The sequence below is a fragment of the Manis javanica genome, chromosome 14, assembly GCF_040802235.1.
Source record: "Manis javanica isolate MJ-LG chromosome 14, MJ_LKY, whole genome shotgun sequence".
Classification (NCBI taxonomy): domain Eukaryota; kingdom Metazoa; phylum Chordata; class Mammalia; order Pholidota; family Manidae; genus Manis; species Manis javanica.
The window spans coordinates 42,837,503-42,857,912 of NC_133169.1; the positions used below are offsets into that span (position 1 = coordinate 42,837,503).

Consider the following 20,410-nt stretch of genomic DNA (forward strand, 5'->3'; position numbering starts at 1 on the left):
CACTTCCATGGTGTGATCAATTATTTCCTTCCCCACTTTGGGGAAGTTTTCAGCAATTATTTCTTCAAAGACACTTTTTCTCTCTTTTCTTCTTCTGGTACCCCTATAATGAGGGTATTGTTCCTTTTGGATTGGTCACACAGTTCTCTTAATACTGTTTCATTCCTGGAGATCCTTTTACTTCTCTCTGCATCAGCTTCTATGTGTTCCTGTTCTCTTGTTTCTATTTCATCAATGGCCTCTTGCATCTTATCCATTCTTCTTATAAATCCTTCCAGAGATTGTTTCATTTCTGTTATCTCTTTCCAGACATCATCCCTTAGCTCTTGCATATTTCTCTGCAGCTCCATCAGCATGGTTATGAGCTTTATTTTTAATTCTTTTTCTGCAAGATTGGTTAGGTCTATCTCCTTCTCAGGGTTTGCCTCTGTGATCTTGGTCTGTATCAAATTCTTCTGCCTTTTCATGGCTATAGAGGTATTTGTGGGGAGCTGGCATGTGTGTTGGCTAAGAGAAAGTCCCTTCTTGCTGGTTTGTGGCTTTCCTCTCCTGGGACAACAGTGACACCTAGTGGCTTGTGCTTGGTCACAGCATACAGATGGGGTTTCTAATTCTTGCCCAGCCACTGTGGAGCTCTGCAGGTTCTGAGGGCATGCCAGCCTCAGTCTGCTTCTCCAATATGGTGGAGACACATCATGGGGTAATGGGTGGAAGGCTGTTTATAGCCGTGAGGAGCCTCTGAGCTGTGCTGCTCCCCTGGGGATTAGGGCATCTGGAGTTCCCTGGGATTCTCAGCTGCTGGACTAGGTGTCCCAGGATGCTTCCAACGGGCAGTTGGGTCCCTGTCCTTTTAAGACTTTCAAGAAGCACTCACTTTTATTTGTCTGGGGTGCGCCCACTGTGGGGACCTGCTCACAGGTCCTACTGTCCTGTTTCCCTAGTTTCCAGCACCCCACACATGCACTGTGTGTCTGCGCTCTGGTGCGGATGGCTATGGCTGGGTGTTTAGCAGTCCTGGGCTCCCTCTCCCTCCCGCTCTGACTCCTCTCCTTCTACCGGGAGCTGGGGTGAGGGACGTTCAGGTCCCCCCAGGCCGCAGCTTGTATCTTACCCCCTTTGAGAGGCACTGGGTTCTCGCAGGTGTGGATGTAGTCTGGCTGTTGTCCTGTGTCTTCTGGTCTCTCTTTTAGGAATAGTTGTATTTGTTGTATTTTCAAAAATATATATGGTTTTGGGAGGAGATTTCTGCTGCTCTACTCATGCCACCGTCTTGGTTCTTCTCCCTTTAATGATTTTTATAGAATGAGCTTTCATTGATTTATTCTGCTTCCCACTCACTCACATGCCTCCATGGCCACCTCAGCCATCACCAGAAACAAACACCATGGCCTGGTCCATGGGTCTAATCAGCATTTGGAACCCCCTTAGTTTCAAAGCCACGTCTACCCCTATACTCTGGTCTCCAATCACACCCCACCTGGTGGTGCAGCCTCAAAAATAAGTCACATGTAGAGGGCGTTGCACTGATTCTCTGTTCACATCTTCAGCCTGCAGGTGAAGCACAACTCAGATCTGCTTGTGTTTCCTTCCTAGTACCAGGGGGTTGTGTCTCCATTCTGAGGCTGGCATACAAATGTAACAATTTTGTTTCAGGACTTAAAGGAACTATATGGAACAATGCTCTCATATCCACATATAAAAGGGACTCTGATATGATAAAAAATGAAGCAATGATATTAATTTTGATCCAATACAGCCTAAACTGACACATAGTCACCACGTTATTATAAACATCCCAAGCGGATGCAGAGGGAAACTGTGGCCATTGCCACAAAGTATTTATTAAAGTTTCTTGACTCTGGTTCACTGCCCATGAGAGCTTCTTGACACCATGGGCTCTAAATAAATTGTGAAGATTTTAAGGTTCCATGCTATCTCAAAATGGTATTAGAATCCCAAAGTATGAAACAGCTGTGCTAATTAAGAAGCATTAGGAAACATATTTAAAAAATTGTCAAAATTGTGTGTGAAACTGATACCAAGTCATGCATTCATTTACATAAATATGGCAAAATTCATGTTAAATATATCTTACATGATGACATATATAATTAATAGTAAGCTAAGAGAATGTAATTTAGTGCTAAACACTGATATAAAATATTTCAAAGATAAAATGTCTGGGAAATAAAAATGCTAAAATTTTTGATATACTTAAATCTAATTGTTCACTCATATGCTTTATTGAACAAATATCTATGGCTACCTTCTTTGTGTCTGGTTCTAATTATTGATAGCATATCAAAAAGTAAACATTGCACTCTATTTGAAGTGCAAATGGATGAATAGACTAAATAGAAAAATAAAATGTTTGGTAAATGGTATATTAATGACTGTCAAAAATGCAAATATAATACAAAGAAGTAGGTTATGAGGCTGTTTCAGAAATCATTTTATATTAAATGTAAATATTGGGATCACGTAATGATATCTGCACCCCCATGTTTACTGTGCCATTATTCACAATAGCCAAGAAGTGGAAATGACCTAAATATCTACTGTTGGCTAAATGAATAAAGAAAATGTGTCACATACACACAATGAAATATTAATCAGCCTTTAAAAGAAATGATATCCTATAATTGGCAGTAACACAGATGAATATTAAGCAAAGTGGCGGATATTAAGCAAAGTGAAGGAAGCCAGTCACAGGACAAATATGTGAGTCCAGTTACATAACGTACCAGAAGAGTTAGTCTCATACAAGCCGGGAACACACTGATGATTGCCAGGAGCTGGAGGAGGGGGAAATGGGTGCTTGCTATTTAATGGGTATAAAGTTTCAGTTAGGCAAAGTGAGTTATTTCTACAGACCTGCTGTACAGTGTTCTGCCTGTAATGATCATTACTGCACTGTGCACTTAGAAAGCTTTTAGGAGGTAAGAGCTAATGGTAGATATTCATACTGCAATAAAAGTAAAAGAAATACTAGATGAGGCATCACCAAAAACACTTTTGTGAGCAGAGATGGGAAAGAAGTGAGGGGTGAGCACACAGGAGTGTGGGAAAGAGCAGGTGCCCCCAGACATCCTGGCGCTGAGGGAGGAGTGACCTCTGTGTGACTCTGGGAGAGAAGACACACGGTGTGACCAAGGAAGTCGAAGAAGGCGGGAGGGGGGTGGTGGAGTGCAGGGCTGATTAGGCCTGGACCTATGAAATGTCTGGATTTGATTTTAAACTATTATCCTCATCATTTATGAATGTTAATATAGTTTATTCATATTTATCACTTTGCCAAGACTTCACACCACATGCAAAATATTCAAATTCCTATTATTTGCCAGCATCATTAAAAACAAAGACCAAATTGAAAATTCTCATCATCCATGAACTCAAAGAAAAATTATTTTAATGAGGTACAGAGAGTGAAAAATGTTTAAAACTATATTACATTATTATCCACAAAAGAAAAATGACATAGCTACTGATATTTCTAGCAGAGTTCAAGACATTATCCATATTTCCAGATTCCTCCTACTGCCCATCAGTTTTTTAGAAATTGTCTTTACACAGCAAGTTTTATTTTTCTAAAATAATCATTACATACATAATGTAAACATGAATGATATTCTACCATATAGCAAATCTTTATAGCCTTAAAATTCAAATGTATGTACTCATTAAACTCTACAGATTAATAATTGTTAAATATTCATGTTTTAAACTTTTAATATGTTTAAAATGTTTTATAGTTGATTTTTTTTCTGAATCCTCAAGGAATACTGAGGCACTTGTCTTTAAGCCTAATGCACAGGTAATGTTAAAACTACAAAATGAGCTAGAGCCATTAACAACTTATACCATGTAATTTCACTTACATGTAGAATCTAAAAACAAAATAAAATTTAAAAAGCAGTAGACTTATAGACACAGAGAAGTGACTGGATGTTTCTTTGTGCCATGCTGATGTGAGGGTGGCAGCTTTTCCCAGGGGGGCCTGCCAGGTGGAGCCTTGTAATTGTCTATGGCTGGCTTGGAAGATCACACATAGGCGTTTGAGCAGGAGCCTGATTTTTCAAAACTACTGGCAGTCATGCATGTGAAACACAAAATTCTCAATCATAATATAAGTTGGTCACGGGGATAGAAGTGCGACATGGAGAACATAGTCAGTGTTCTAATATCCTCTGTGCTGACAGATAGTCACTGCACTATGGGTGAGGATTCAACAATGAGAGTAACTATTAACCACTGTGATGTATACTTGAAACCAGTATAATATTGTATATCAGCTGTACTTCAAAATACTCTTAACAATAAAAAAATAAATAAAGGTAGTAAAATATATACACAAGGAAAGTAGATTACATATTATAACCCAGTATAACCTAGAGATAAACGGTGTAACTCCAAGGCTTACAAAATGGACTTGAGAAATTTGTTTTTTCTGATCTCAGTTTTAAATTTTCTTAACTATTTAATTGTTAAGTAAGGCTCTTATGGGGAATAAATAAGTTAAAATCCATAAATTATAATTAGCTATCATTATCAAACAAGCAATTATTTTGAAGTATTAACATGATATCATAGTTTAATATTCATACAATTTTAGGGGTGGGTATTACTGTTCACATTTAGGAAAAAAGGCTTTGATTTCATATCTTTTGCATTCCAACGCTCACTCCAGTTTAGCTTCTAATTTATGTACTTTCTAAGTTTTACTTGTTTACAGAAAAATATACAATTTTAACCAAACTACAACTTCCAGACTTATAGAGATAATTGTACATACTATTGAAATAAGTTCAGTATTTTAGTATATTACTCTATGAATCCAGTAAATTAAGTTGACAGAAATAAAAAAAGTTTAAAAATTATAACAATAAAGTAATCAATTTTGATGTTTTTTATATATAAAGTGAGAGATTGAGAGAATAGTCTGAATGTGGCCGAGCGAGTGTTACGTTCATGCAGGCCGCCAACGTGCTCATGAAGACAACAGTCCGTTTCTGAAGATGTGCCCGGTGATGCCCATCCTCGTACCTTACCCCGAGATCTCTGCCTCATGTGTGCCCGCGCCTTAGGTTACAGAGCTTCACAATGTCGTCCTTGCCAAGACAATAGTAAATTTCATCACAGTTTCTGACAAGCTGAAACAAAGAAGAACGGACATCGGCTGACCCCCAGGACTCAGACACTTATGTGACCAGCTGGAAAATCTCTCCAAATCTACGAACAATAGGCCTTGGTTAACAACAATGAAGCCTGAACTCATTCCACTTAAACTTGCTCGTCCCCTGGTCCTCGTCCTCAAGACCGGGAATGACGCATTCTCAGCAGCCCTGCCATTCCTAGATGTTCCCCAAAAGCTAACTTCTCAATAATTACTTTTCATTATCAGGTGTTCTCTTGCTCAAGTTAAAAAATACATTGATTTCTCCCATCCATTTAGGCAGTATTTTATATTTTATAAGGGATACATCAGGTTATCTTAAGGTGATGTAGGTAAAAACAGAAACTGTGGATCCCTTTATGTTTATTCTATAACCAATAATATCTTATCAATATTAATTTGAAGTTTCTGCTGAATACTAAATATAGTTGAACTCATATAATCAATTTTAAGGGGAAAAGTAGTGTTCTCTTTGGCAGCTGATTGATTATTTAGTTTTGCTTAATTTGCCTTATAATTGAATAGATTATTATGTTATGGTTCTTTTTTAAAAGAAAATATTCTAGATAAATCAGAAATTACAAAAAGGGCAGATAGTAATCAAAGCACAAATGTTTCATTTAGGGAAAATGTCTTTACACGTTCTTGGAAGGAAGGGAAGCCAGTCCCATAGAATATTCTAAAGTAGACAATTCTCAAATTTGTATACAAAATGAGGATGTTTGGGGATATATCCCAATTTAATTTTATATCATTATTTTGGCATTGCTGATATTCTCCTTAGTTCCATCACCATGCACAGTGCTGTGAATTTTCCAAATATACAGTAAATAAAGGAAATTTGAAAAAAGAATTTTGAATCAATAGAAACAGCACAAAGAAAAGTTATCACCACGCTTCATTTTCTATGTTGGAATTCAGTCTACCACACAGCCTGATATTACTATTATGGCATTTGATAACACAGAAATTACTGTAAAATAACCTATAAGAATTCTCTGTGCCTACTAATGTCTTCAAATATTTATTATTCATTTACTTAATTGATGAAATTGTTGTTCAATGAAAATATTAAGTTGGAGTGTTGAATTAATATGTCTACCCATAATTTCAAAAAAAATCTTATGTCCATTTGAGATAATAAAAATCCATACTGAATTAAAAATGTATGAGTTAATCATGGTACAAAGAAGACTGGAGGGGTTGGGAGGCCTGAAGAATAACAGTGACCGTGACCACAGATTGCTCACTTTTGAAAATTGTAGTTTTCTTTTCTTAACTTGAATGTTGTATTTTTTGACCTTGGAAAGACAGGAACAATGGCTTTTGCTTTTAGTGTCTCTAATCAAGGCCTTAAAGGTGGTTTAACCAAGTTTCCCTGTGCAGACCGGTTTTGAGAATGTCTTCTGGTGAGCACAGCACCAGTCTCATGACGTGTAAACAGGTCGGTCGTGCTCTGCTTTACCCATGTGACCATCATCAGCCTCTGCGGATGCAGTACTTTCTTCCTAATGAGAACTGGTGGCCCAGGGGTGACTCTGCAGTCATCTCCAGAGTACAGGAAAAGGGGACCCAGCTAAAACACAAAGAGTGGACACAAAATTAGAACAACTAGACATATTATCTGTGAATATGTGTACCTGATTATTAAATCAATGAACTAATGAGTTCATGAAACAAATTGACCTTTACCATTCAAAGGGTTCATTTAGGGCATCTGTGTGGGTCTCAGACACGAGAGCCTGTAATGAGCTCGGATGGCGTGCATTGGCCCTGGCTTGGGCAGGCAGCATCACCCCCAAAGGTACAATAATGGCATTATTAGTACATTTATTTAAACATGTCATGTTCAGCTCTGAGAGAAACTGAAGGAAAGACTGGCAGCCCCCCTTCTGAAAGCTCTAAAAACTGAAATTTCCTCATAAGGAATTCAGGTTTGAAATGATTGTCACATAGGCCAATATGCCTTATAGATTAATGGTGTCATTCCCTGGGACAGTTTTTCACTGGTTTCAAACACCAGGTCTCATACCAGTTGTATGGATTTAAGTTTTTTTCCCCTAAGTCTACATTTCTAGTTGATTCAGGCTCTAATGGGAAGGGTCCGACATAAAATCTATACGTGATGGGTAACTGAAATGAGAATGACCAAGTGTGAAGTATTCGCTAATATGTGTAGGCTGATGCTGGTTAAACTTTAGGGGATATTACTGATCCTACCTTTAATGAGAATGAGTCACAGGTTGTTTGAGTTCAGCAGGTCAGCTGAAGAGTGGAGAAGGGAAGGGAGCGGGGCTGGCTTTGAACCCGGACTTCTCCGACCCCGGCACTCACTTCACTGCAACCTCTGCCTTACCTCCTTCCCTGGCTTCATTCACTACGTGGAGGACCTGCATGCTTCAGCCAAACTCCAGTTACCAGAATGGCAGACATGATTGGAGAGACTGTTAACATTTATCCCGTATTTTAATGCACTGCTCTGCTTATCCAGTAGGTTAAACTGGTGACAATAAGCGAATTGTCTAAAAGCTCATAACTATGCTTACTAAAGTTGACACATATTATATTAAAGAGAGACAAGGAGATTGAGAACAAATTCAAAATCTGGCAAATAAAAAGGATGTAGTCTATTTCTTTAAAATATCTCCATATTCTTAAGAAGTGTATAGGTGCGTATATATATATATTCTCTGCATTCAACTATCATTCTTTTTCTGCTTTGCAATTTCTATCCATCGCCTCTCTACCCATCTTTTCTATCATCTATTTATCTATATAGGTCAGTCTTTAATCACTCTCATCTTCCCTCCAGATTAGTAACTATTATTCAAGGTTTTTGGAAGGCTTTCCTTATTCTGTCCTACATAACATACCTCAAATGGCAAATTCTTACAGAATGTTTTAAAATTTCCAGTATATTGGCTTATTGCTTTCTGTAATTTTGTCAGTTATGCTATACTCAAATCATCAGTCAAAGAAATAAATTTTCATATTACATGTGAAAAAATTCATTCTTCAAAGAACATGAGTTTAAAATTCTAAGTAATTGTGATGCTGAGAATTAAACCAGATTGTTTTATGTTACTATACAAATCTCTGAAGACTTATAATATAAATGATTTATTCACTCAAGTAATGTGTATCCAGATACATGCTATTGGGAGTAAAATGAATAATTTTCAAGTGTGGAAATGACTATTATTACAATTCCATGAGAAGGAAAGTCACCTTGAATATACAGAGACTGAAAATTGAATAATTCACCTGTATTTGATGAATTACTTTTATGTATTCTAATCGACCTAGTCACTTTTTTTATTGAAGTGTAGTTGTATACAACCTCACATTGATTTCAAGTATACAACACAGTGGTTTAATAATTTCCCATATTGTTAAATCCTCACCCACTCTAGTGTAGTTACTATCTGTCAACATAGGAAGATGTTAAAGTATCATTGGTAATACTCTTCAAGCTGTGCTACATCACATGACCAACATGTGTCATTGAGAGTTTCATGCTCTTTATCTCCCTCAGCCTCTCCAGTCACCCACACAAACCCTACCCCATGGTAACCACTGGTCACTTCTCAGAGTCTAAGAATGCATTGCTGTTTTATTTCTTCTGCTTTGTTTGTGTTTAAACATATATGGTATTTGTGTTTCTCTGCCAGGCTTATTTCACTTAGCATAATACCTTCTAGATCCATCCATGTTGTCACAAATGGCAGGATTTCTTTCATTTTTATCACTGAACAATATTCCACTGTGTATAGGTACCACATCTCCTTCCTCCATTCATATATTGATGGACACTTTGGTTGCTTCCATGTTTTGGCTATTTTAAATAATATGGCAATAAACATGGGGGTGCATATATCTTTTTGAATCAGGAATTTTTGTTTTCTTCAGGTAAATTCCTAGAAGTGAAATTACTGGGTCATACGGAATTTCTATAATGTGCTCTTTAGATTATATCGTGTGAGATACATATGGATGTCCACTTGTGGACTTTCTAAATGATTGGATAATCAGAGATTGATTTAGATTTCATATGTCATTAATTATTCCTAATAATCATTTACATACATTTAGGCTTCTATCTTGTGTCCAGGATTGTCTTTTAATTGTGTCCTACCCATCTGTGTTCTGGAGATGATTACATGCCTAAAATTACCCCTGGGCCACCAGCTGGCACTGGATGGTGACGACTATTCCCCAGAGGTCCCTGGAAATGGCATGGGTATGCCCACATTTTTGGAGGAATCAGAGTATGATTGACCTGTGTACAGAAGACTGGGGCTCTTCAGAATGTTGTGAAGATATTCTCAAACCTTGTTCTCATAGGAGGTCAAAGCATTTTTAAGACCTTGAATTGGAGAAGCTAAGAAGAAAAAATGTCATTCATCTCCACAGGCTGTCAGAAGTGAGTTCTTTGTGGCTACTGTTGTTGACCGTGCTTTCCCGTACCTATTCCTCTTCTTCAAGTTATATTTTCCATTAAAGCCTTCATCTCACATTTTCTCTTAGGTTTTGAAGAGAAATGGAAAAGGAAATGCCTAGACATTATTGAACGGTGTCAGTCCAGTAAAATCCAATTTATTTATTTTCTGTAAAAGAGGTAACAATTTCAGTAGAAGGAAAATCATCGAAGTCAATGATTAAATTAAATTAATGGTCAAACCATTTTTATGAAAATCGGCAGAGAACACAAGCACATAAACAAGCCTGCAGCTCTAGGTGTAACCGCTATCCCCGGAGGTTTCGGTGGGCTTCGTGTCTGACCGGTGAAAATAAACCATGCCTGGTGATGGCTGTATCTGACAAGTTGCTTTTTTATTGCTGCTTTCAAAATAGTTATTTTGGTCTTATTTTAGACAATGTGACTCTTCATGATGTCTGTGTGAATATCTTCTGATTATCAGCCTATTTTGGGTTCCTTAATTAGTGAATCTGTATGTTAATTTCCCTCCCCGGATTTGGGAAATTTTCTGCCATTGTTTCTTTAAATAAGCCTTGTGTTGTTTTCTCCCTTTGCTCCCTCTGGATCTCACAAAATATGCATATTATTTCACTCAGTGATTTCCTACAAATAATATAGAATTAAAACAAAATTTTTGTTTGTTTGACTGGATAATTTCAAAATATGTGTCTTAGAGTTGACAGATTCTTTCTTTGGCTTGATTGTATCTGCTGGAGAAGTTGTCTATTAAATTTTTAGTTCAGTCATTGTATTCTACAACTCCAGAATTTTTAAATGGTTTTTATACCTTTGTTTAACTTATCATCTTGTTAATGCATTTTTTTCTTGATTTTGTTTAATTATCTATCAATATTCTCTTGTAGTGAAGTGATTTTCTTTAATATGATTATTTTGATTTATTTTTAAGGCTATTCATAGATCTCCATTTCCTTGGGGTCAGCCACTGGAATATTATTTTGTTCTTTTGGTGGGGTTATGTTTCCATGATTCCTCATGGTCCTTGAAGTCTTTTTTTGCTTTTTTACATTTAAAGAATTAGTCTTCTTCTCTTGTCCTTGACTGACTTCAGGATAGAAAGATCTTTACCAGTCAGCCCTACTAGAGAAAAGGTATCTAATTCCTTTTCAGTGGATATGAAATCTCCACTCCTCTTTTTACTTATTGGGGTAGGGGTGGTGGTGCCAAGTTTTGTGTGCCTTCTTTCAACCCCACAAAGCCAGGTTGGGTACTAATATCCTTTAACTTATTTACCTCAGGTCAGTGCCCTGTAAGATTTAAGATTGTATGTCTCCTCCAAATCACAGAATTGGGCTAGATGATGATATCTGTGTACTGTCAGAGCAAGCTTGTATGCCATCTGTTGGAGTGCATGCGTGCCATCTGTAGAGGCTAACATGCCAAACATGGAGGCAACTATCTGCCCATTGAAGGAGCTGCAAGTGAGTCTGTCCACAGGATTCACAGGCGGGCCTCTTGGAAGTGTCCCAAACCAGTTTGTAATAACTCAAGATGGTTTTTGAGATCTGTGAGGTGGTTGCTGTAAATTCTCACCCCTTTTCCCTATTTCCAACAGCCCAGAATATTCAGCCATGTTTATCATCTCAGTAATCTAAGTAAGTCAAAGAATAAGTGGACCTTTTATGTAATGATGTGCTGCGAGACTGGGGAAGCCATATTCTCACTCTGTTTTCCCTGTGCCCAATGGAATGTTTTCAAGCCATGTGGATCACTCTTGGTTCTGAGCTGTGACCCCTCAGGAGAAGGGTGTCATGGGTAAAATGTAATTGCTCTTCTTTTTTTTTCTTCATTTCAATATTTCAATGAAAATTATGAGATGTACCAGCCATTCATCTTACAAATATCTTTTGAACTGAGATAGACTTGCATTTGAATTAAAGTTCCATTGATTCTTAGCTGTGTCTTTAGATGAGCGACCTAAGCAATTTGGTGCTCTTTTTCTTTTTTTTTTAGATAATTATTTTTTATTGAAGGGTAGTTGACACACAGTATTACATTAGTTACGGGTGTACAACACAGTGATTCAACATTTATATACATGATAATTCTAGGTACCAGCTATCACCATACCAAGTTGTTACAATATTTTGACTATATTCCTTATGCTATACATTACATCCCAGTTACTTATTTATTTTACAATCGGAAGTGTGTACTTTTTTTTTTGTGAGGGCATCTCTCCTATTTATTGAGCAAATGGTGTTAACAACAATAAAATTCTGTATAGGGGACTCAATGCTCAATGTATAATCATTAATCCACCCAAAGCCTAATTTTCGTCAGTCTCCAATCTTCTGAAGCATAATGAACAAATTCTTACATGGAGAACAAATTCTTACATAGTGAATAAGTTACATGATGAACAGTATAAGGGAAGTCATCACAGAAACTTTCGGTTTTGATCATGCATTATGAACTATAAACAGTCAGTTCAAATATTAATATTCGTTTGATTTTTATACTTGATTTATATGTGGATATCACATTTCTCTCTTTATTATTATTATTTTTAATAAAATGCTGAAGTGGTAGGTAGATGCAAGATAAAGGTAAAAAACATAGTTTAGTGTTGTAAGAGAGCAAATGTAGATGATCAGGTGTGTGCCTGTAGACTATGTGTTAATCCAAGCTAGACAAGGGCAATTAAACATCCACGGATGCAGCAGATTTCTCTCAGAACAGGGGGGGAGAGGTTCTAAGCCTCACCTCTGTTGATCACCAATTTCTCACCTGATGGCCTCCCTGAGACTGTGATAATTGTTCTTCTTAATCTATTCTATGTCTATATTCTTGGATTTCTTGGCTTGTTGAGGGTGCTAGAGTCTATCCTATCTCTCATAAAAACTACGTGGCTTATTCCCTTTATCTGAAGCCTTGGGAAGATGTCTTCATCAGGTGGCTTTGCCAAGACCTCCTTATGGTAGGGGAAGGGGGCACCTGAAGACCCTTCCTTACTTAAACTCAATATTGCCTATGTTTCTACTCCTAGCCTTTCATCCTTCAACAATTCCCTCAAACCAAGAGTACATAAAATAATTTCATAAAGTGTATTAATCCAATTATTTGACATTAGCAATGATTTCTTACTTTTCTGACAGGATTCATAATTGTAATTGCATTTGTATGTGTTTTTTAGATAAAAGTCTGCAACTAATATGGGTGTGTCTGACAGGAAAAATCCTAAACCATCTCCTATGATCTTCATTACCTGGTGTTATTCCCATGATTAGATTATATAATAAGTGAAGAAGATTGTGCATCTTCAATTAAGAACACTGAGTAATCTAAGGGAGATAACTTGGGATTGGAAAGAATCAGCTGGAAGTCTTTATGAGAGGATTTAGACCTTCCTTGAGACAGATTCTCCATATGCTATTCAGTTGCATAAAAATAAATTATTTCAACCACCACATGAGTTTGAAATATGACCACAAGCCTCAGATAAAACTGTATAGTACCAGCCTACACCTTGATGCTACATTGTGAATATTGAGAATATCAAGGTTAGCCATCCTGGGACTACTGACCAATTCAAACTATCACATAATAAATTATTGTTATTTAGAGGTGCTAAATTTGTGGTAATTTATTAGGCAACAAAGAAGACTAACACATTGGGGATGTTGCAATATGTGTATATATATATATATACACATATATATAATTTATATGTAAACTTTCATACAAATTATTACATATCATAGCTTGGCTATTATCATTACAAAGATATTGATAGAAATTTCACACATGATATTTCTTGAAAATATGCAGACTACAGAAAACCAACATTTCTCCACTGAATATATCACATTCTCATAGAATTACAATATATTACCTGTACAAGGATCAGGATTTCTGAGGATAAAAAATCCAGACTTTGAGGATTCATACTAACATTTCAGTCTCCCAATTATAAGGTTGATGTATGCATAAGAAGAAAATTGGGGAGTTTCCCAGTCCTTTGATATACCTGAATGAGGACAATGTCCACTAAAATAAAGTTCAGTGTACCTATACCTCAATATTTTCTCTATTTAGTTAAGACAAATTCATTTTCATAATGATCTCAAATTCATAACTATGACATATAGCTATACAATGAGCTTTCAAAAATTGATCAATTCAAATTATGATATTAGACTTTGTAGAATTCTATTTTTTTTGCCAACGTTAAATCTATGACACGTTCAAACACACTAATTTCAATCAGCATAATCAAACTATGGAGTATTTTGATGGGAAAATACCTATAATTTGTTAACCAGTATTATTTTTGAAAAGATATAAACTGTGTATTTTTGTTTGCTATAATACATATCCAACAGCCATACCATGAAATTGACCATAAAAAATATTAAATATTTGAAAAATATGCAAATAGGTTTCAGTTTATAAATCTTATATTGTTGCCTATAAAGCTGCAAAGATGTGTACATATTAAGTATTAAATGACATTGGTGGAATACATAAATTTAAGCATAAATTTACACAAGTTAATACATAAATTTAATAAAGCAAGGAATCTATTATAGAAAGCAAAGCATAAAGATTATTAAGGGATTCACTAGGCACATGTGCCCTTCCCAAAGACCTTTCTGAACACCCTGGCCACTTCCTTGTTGCGGAGGCTGTAGATGAGGGGATTCAGCATGGGGGTGAGGATGGTGTAGAAGGCTGACACTGTCTTGCCCTGGGTGGGGGAACGATCTGATGCGGGCCGCATGTATATGAACATGGCAGCTCCGCAGTACATTCCCACCACCACAAGGTGGAAGGAGCAGGTGGCAAAAGCTTTGCAACAACTGTTCCCAGATGCCATGCAAATGACGGCCAGGTGAACATGAGCATAAGAGGCAGTGATGACTGCTACGGGGAAGAGAACCATAATAACACAGCATATGAATATCATTCTTTCAAATAGCAATGTGTTAGCACACGAGAGTGTGAGAAGGGCAGGGATATCGCAGAAAAAATGGTGTATTTCCTGGGCACCACAATAAGGGAAAGACAGTGCAACGGCAACTTCAATTACACCATCAAGAGAGCCAAGAATCCAAGAAGAAGCTGCCATAAGACCACAGATTTTCTGGCTCTTGGGAGCTGAGTACCGTAATGGGCAGCAAATGGCCACATAGTGGTCATAGGCTATTGCAGCCAACAGGGAATATTCGGCTCCAAGCAGGGACACATAGAAGAATATCTGGGCTCCACAGCTGGCCAGAGAGATGGATTTCCTACATGACAAGTAGTTGAAGGCCATCTTGGGGACAGTGGTGCAGATGAACATGAGGTCCATGAGGGACAGCTGGCTGAGCAGGAAGTACATGGGGCTGTGGAGGTGTGTGTCCAGGTAGATGAGGAGAATCATGGCAGTGTTTCCCATGAAGGCCTCTGAGAAGATGCCCAGGACCAGCGAGAAGAGGAAGATGTGGTTGGGGCTGTAATTGAAGATGACCTAGCAGGATGAAGTTGGAGTTGAAGGTCTGATTCTCCCATGCCATGATGGGTATGCCCACTGTGGAGAGTCCAACACATGCAGAGTGGCCAAGATTGTGTCGTGGAAATATCAAGGACTTCCCACCTGGGTCACCACATCTACCCAATTGTCTAAGCATGGGAAGATTGATTCTCTGACCATTGATTTTGTTTTGTTTTGTTTTGTTTAGATTAGGAATATTTCATTTTATTTTTGTTTGAAGTATTTTTTAAATATAAAATGCATTGTTAACATGCATAGTGAGTTAATAATAAAATAATGCAAATCTTATCATATCATATTATCAAGTTAGAGCAACAAGTCAATTCATATGAACAGTTTAGATCATTCCTTCAAATTTCTTTGTGATCAGGAAAGACTCATGGATTTCTGGGAAGTCAATGTCAACTCCATTATGTTTTCCATGGAACTCAGCATATCACACAATAATATAAGTACAAATTCTGTTTGTCAAAGTGCAGAGGGAACCATATACTCATATTACTGATTTAGGTTTAGTCAAATGTTAGGTAAACAGAAGACAGTGAGAAATCAACAATCAGAGGTCAATTAAGTCATAGTTATTCTAATAATGGTGATTTGTAGTGGAAGTAGTTCCTTGTCTATGAGACATGCCCTGTACCTTACTCCATCTCCAAAAATAGGGTGTCCATGAGGCAGTCTAATATATGTCATTTTGCTCATAAAGCAGGATAGAGTAGAGTGCAAGAACATGTTTACTTTGCTTGGTACAGATTATTTTAGCTTTGTGATTTTAGGCAATTAAATGCTCCCATTTTATTTTTCACTCTGCGCTTTGTATATTTATAACATCTATTTATAGGATATTATTAAAACTAAAATAGATCATATTTATAGAGTATGAATATTATTAGGAATATAGTTTTACCATAAAAGCGTTCAAAAATTATTACTATAGAAAGGGAAAGGTACTATTACTACTTTACATCTAGACAAGTTTATATAAAATTAATTTCTTCCATTTTCTTAACAAGACTTTTTAAGGAGAATTATTTGGCTATATACTAATATAATTATAATTCTCTATTGTCACATCCATTCCTTTTCCTTTATTTACTTCCAACTGGAAGGGACAAGATGCAGTTTTCCTTTCTCCTCTAATATCCTTTAAACAAAATTTGGACATAGGATGCCTCTTCCACCTTTGGGTCATAATCACTTATTCGTGTACATAACAGCATTTCAGTTAAAACTTAGGTGTCCACTACCTCCTAAATTTTTGATCAGTTATAAATTCTCTTTACCTAGCCTTTTTTTACATTGAAGATGTTTATCAAGAAAGTCTACCGCCACTATGAGAATAAATAAAATCTATGCTCCTTGAATTTTTCAGCATTTTTTATTCTTCCTCTTTTCTTATATACAATTGCTAATTCAATCTTTCTAAAACATTCTTCTATCCTTGTACTGTCTTACCATTATACAAACCACAGAAAATCCTTCAAACATTGCTGACTGCTGAAAACTTCCTGTGATTTTTCATGTTTCCTGATTGAAATTTATTGCCCAACAGAATATTACCTCATCTCTTAGTGTAATTACAATCCTTGTATTTTCTATTCCAGTTTCACATGTTGTTATATTCATGTGGCATTCTGTCTTCCTATGTTTTGAAATATCAATAGTAATACTTATGGAAAACCCACCATACACCAACTCATCTCCTGAGAATTTGCTGCTTTTTCCCCTTGTACAAAGCAATGAATCAACTGCGCCCATCCTGGAATGACCCCACAGCAGCAGAGCCCACTTCCTTCAGCTTGGATCTGAAGTGCATGATGAACTGCTCCATAAGTCAGGGTGCTAGGAGTGTCACGAAAGCTGGGGAATCCCACTGACCCACAAAATATACTTTGACCTGTATTTTGTTTTCTTGTTTATCTTTCTGTTCAACCAAGGCCGTGTACTGGTGGCATTGAGCCTCACTCCTACTCACAGACCTGCGATCATCTGAGGAACCTGTGTGCCATCCTGCAGGTTGTCCTCTGTCCAAACCTCAAAATCAAATTAAATTTCTTTGGAGTAGTTCTTAAAAGAGAAATTGCTTAAGTAAGTGTTATGATCATTTAACACTGTGATATCCTTGTCCCCATTATTAGCTAATGATAACACTTGACTCTATAATTAGGCATCAGTTTTGTTCCTGAATGCTTTTCATGATTCGTGTCTTAACAACAAACCACAGAATGTCTTAAATCTATGTCTCTTCACATTATGTACACATCTATAAAATTGTCCATTCACTTTTGTCCATAGTAGGACCTTCTGTAAGAACAGCACTGTGGGGATAGGAGAACTGCCCGAGGTTAGCTGATTTCTATTAATGGCAGAAGATCTTGATCAAGTTGAGTTGCGGACGAGTAGTAAGTTGTTCATTCCCAGTGGGGAAATGCAATATTTACAATGTCGTAGGTAGAGAGGTTTAGCTTATATATTCCTGTGTTTTTTCCATGTTTAATTTTTCAAGGCGGACATGTATAGAAGAAAAAGTTTTATATCATATCATATCATATCATATCATATCATATCATATCATATCATATCATATCATATCATATCATATCATATTATATCATATCATATCATCATTATGTGTAATCCAATCCCATAAGCTCTTGTTCCTTTTACTGCTCTATCACAGGAAACTGCTGTGAACATTTCATGATTGTCAAGACGCTTATTTCTGAGCCCAGTTAACTCAGGTTCCTCCACATCAACCTCATGAAAGCAATGTCTTAATGAAAGTCAGTTATGTGATATTAATAAGAATGTGTTTACTGATGAATATAATAGCATGAAAAAATTGATATAGACACAAGAGCTATGGACTTAAAAACATAATTTGTGCTATTTGCATGCTTTATTAAAAGTATAATAATTTATTAAAAGACTATCCAAACCATACATTCTCATCAAATCCTACACGGTTCAGAAATAACAAACTCTGTTCCCCAAATACTTAAAAAATAGCCTATCATGCTATTTTAGATAAAAAGTTAGTTCATGTTTGTAATAATTGTACTCACAGGCCACAGGGAGTGAGACATTCTTAGGAAAGGGTGTCTGGGAGCGCGGCCGTGCTGGCCGAGTCAAGGCCGCTCCCACCCGCAGAGCGTGAGACACAGCACGGGGGAAGGAAGGGCCGCTGGCGCCGCGGGGAAGCCTTGGAGGAGCGCCGAGCACAGAAGACGAGAGCGGGACGGGAGCGCGGGCTGGGTGCGCAGGGCGTCTCGGAGCCCCCACAGGTGCCCTGAGAGCTTTGCTCTGTCAGTGGACACCTCACACTCCCACATCCCACCAAAGGCAGAAAGCAGTGTTTATGGATAAGATGGCATGCACCAACTGCCCTTGCTGAGACCTAGAAACTATTCACATGATCCATCTCTCGCCTTCAGACAGAATCTCCAAATCATCTCACAAAAGGATTGCTGGTGCCTTTTGGAACAGTTCATCTGTATTTATAAAAATCCCTCTTATTTGCATTTGCACCTACTGATGTTATGGATAAGACTAACTTTCTATTCTAACTTCATCCAGCACACTACTATAGATTTTCTAAAAGCACCAAAAAGGTTAAATTCTCAATTGATTGAAATTATCTTCAGAACAATTCTCACCTCCTTACTGATCTTGTGGAGCACTGAAGAAAGTCATCAAACCTCTCTTTTAAGTCACCTGTCCTCCATTTCCCAATATAGACCCCGTGCATTTCTTTCACAGGTCCCAAAGGTACAGTACATAAATCTGAGCCTACGGGTTTGCCCAGGAGGTTCTTTTTTTCTCTAAATGTCCTTTCTCTTCCACAAACTCTTACCTTTGAAAATCATAGCTGTCCTTCAAGTTCCAACATATGTGAATCTTTTTTCACGCCTCTTCATTATGCAGATAGCAATCTCTGTCTATATTGAACTTACAGAAGATACGTGGTCTCTCCCTCCATTCTGTACAAAAGGCTAACCTCATAGACCTTCAAATCAGACAAATCTGTGTTTGCAATCTTGCTCAACATCAACACCAACTCAGGTGTCACCAGGCAGGTCGACGAATGTTTTGTAGATTATTTTTTGAATTCCTTCCACCTTTCACAGGGTTGTTGCAAAGACAGAACTAATTCCTTAAAATTACTCATCAAAATGTTTTGAAATTTTCAGCCGTGCATTACAGCCATTGCACACCCTGTTGTCACACCTTACTTGTTTTTATTTTTGTAATATTGCAGTAAGACCCACTGCTATTCACCTGTGATTATTTTTGAAAGTATTCTGATTTTTTAACTAGATAATTGTTTCCTGATTGGTAAGCTAATATGCTTCTTGTAGATACTCTTAATCAAATAGAGGTTTTCACAAAGATGGAGACCATAAGACTCCCATACCTGACTGGAGGCATGAACAGGTAGCCTAGATCCATTGGGGAGTCTTGCAGTGGTTCCTAACTTTGCATATTTTATGTTATCCTATATCACCCCTATTTAGGATCATCACAGGTATCATTTAATACTCAAACAAAGATGTGAAAAATACAAGAGCACATTAATTTTACAGAGATTATGAAGGGAAACATTTCAGACCAACATAAAAATACTTCCATAAAAAGGTAATTTAAAATATCAAAATTCATAATATATATATATACACATATATATGTGTATAAAATATATATATGTTTTGGATAAAACATGTTTCCATTTGGTTAAACTCCAGAATGCCTTACATATTTTGCAATATCATCTTACCTTCTAAAGTTTGTAACGAGATATGACACTGATACAGTAAACGAAAAACCTTTAAATTTCCAGAGAAAATAACTGCCACACATCTTTTCTAAGTCATATATGACTCAGTCCCTGCAGGGAATTCAGTTCCTTGTCTTCAATTACAGTAATGTGCATTATCATCCATTCTTCTCCTAGGGTCTCATATTTTCCAACTTGAAAATATGAATTTTACTGATATGAAGAATCAAATAGAAAGTTAGATCACCTTGATTCATAACATAAACTCCCTCCAGTTTTTCCTCTGTCTCCTGGCTCATTCATATGTTAATGACACCATTTTCACTGTCTTTAAAATCACTCATGTTTTCACACTCTATTAACTCTACAGATTGAGAACAACAGGCCGTTGAATTTCTCATTTTCAAATAAAATAAAGAATTCATCATGGCCATTGGACCTTAGTGCCAGTTCACTAATACTTTGCAACTGGCCAATCAAGTGGTC

At 36.9% G+C, this 20,410-nt stretch overlaps 1 pseudogene; it reads right to left on the reverse strand.

Moving 5' to 3' along the window:
- Positions 1-14,235: 14,235 nt before the first annotated feature.
- Positions 14,236-15,172, reverse strand: LOC140845990 (olfactory receptor 2M3-like; annotated as a pseudogene).
- Positions 15,173-20,410: the final 5,238 nt, after the last annotated feature.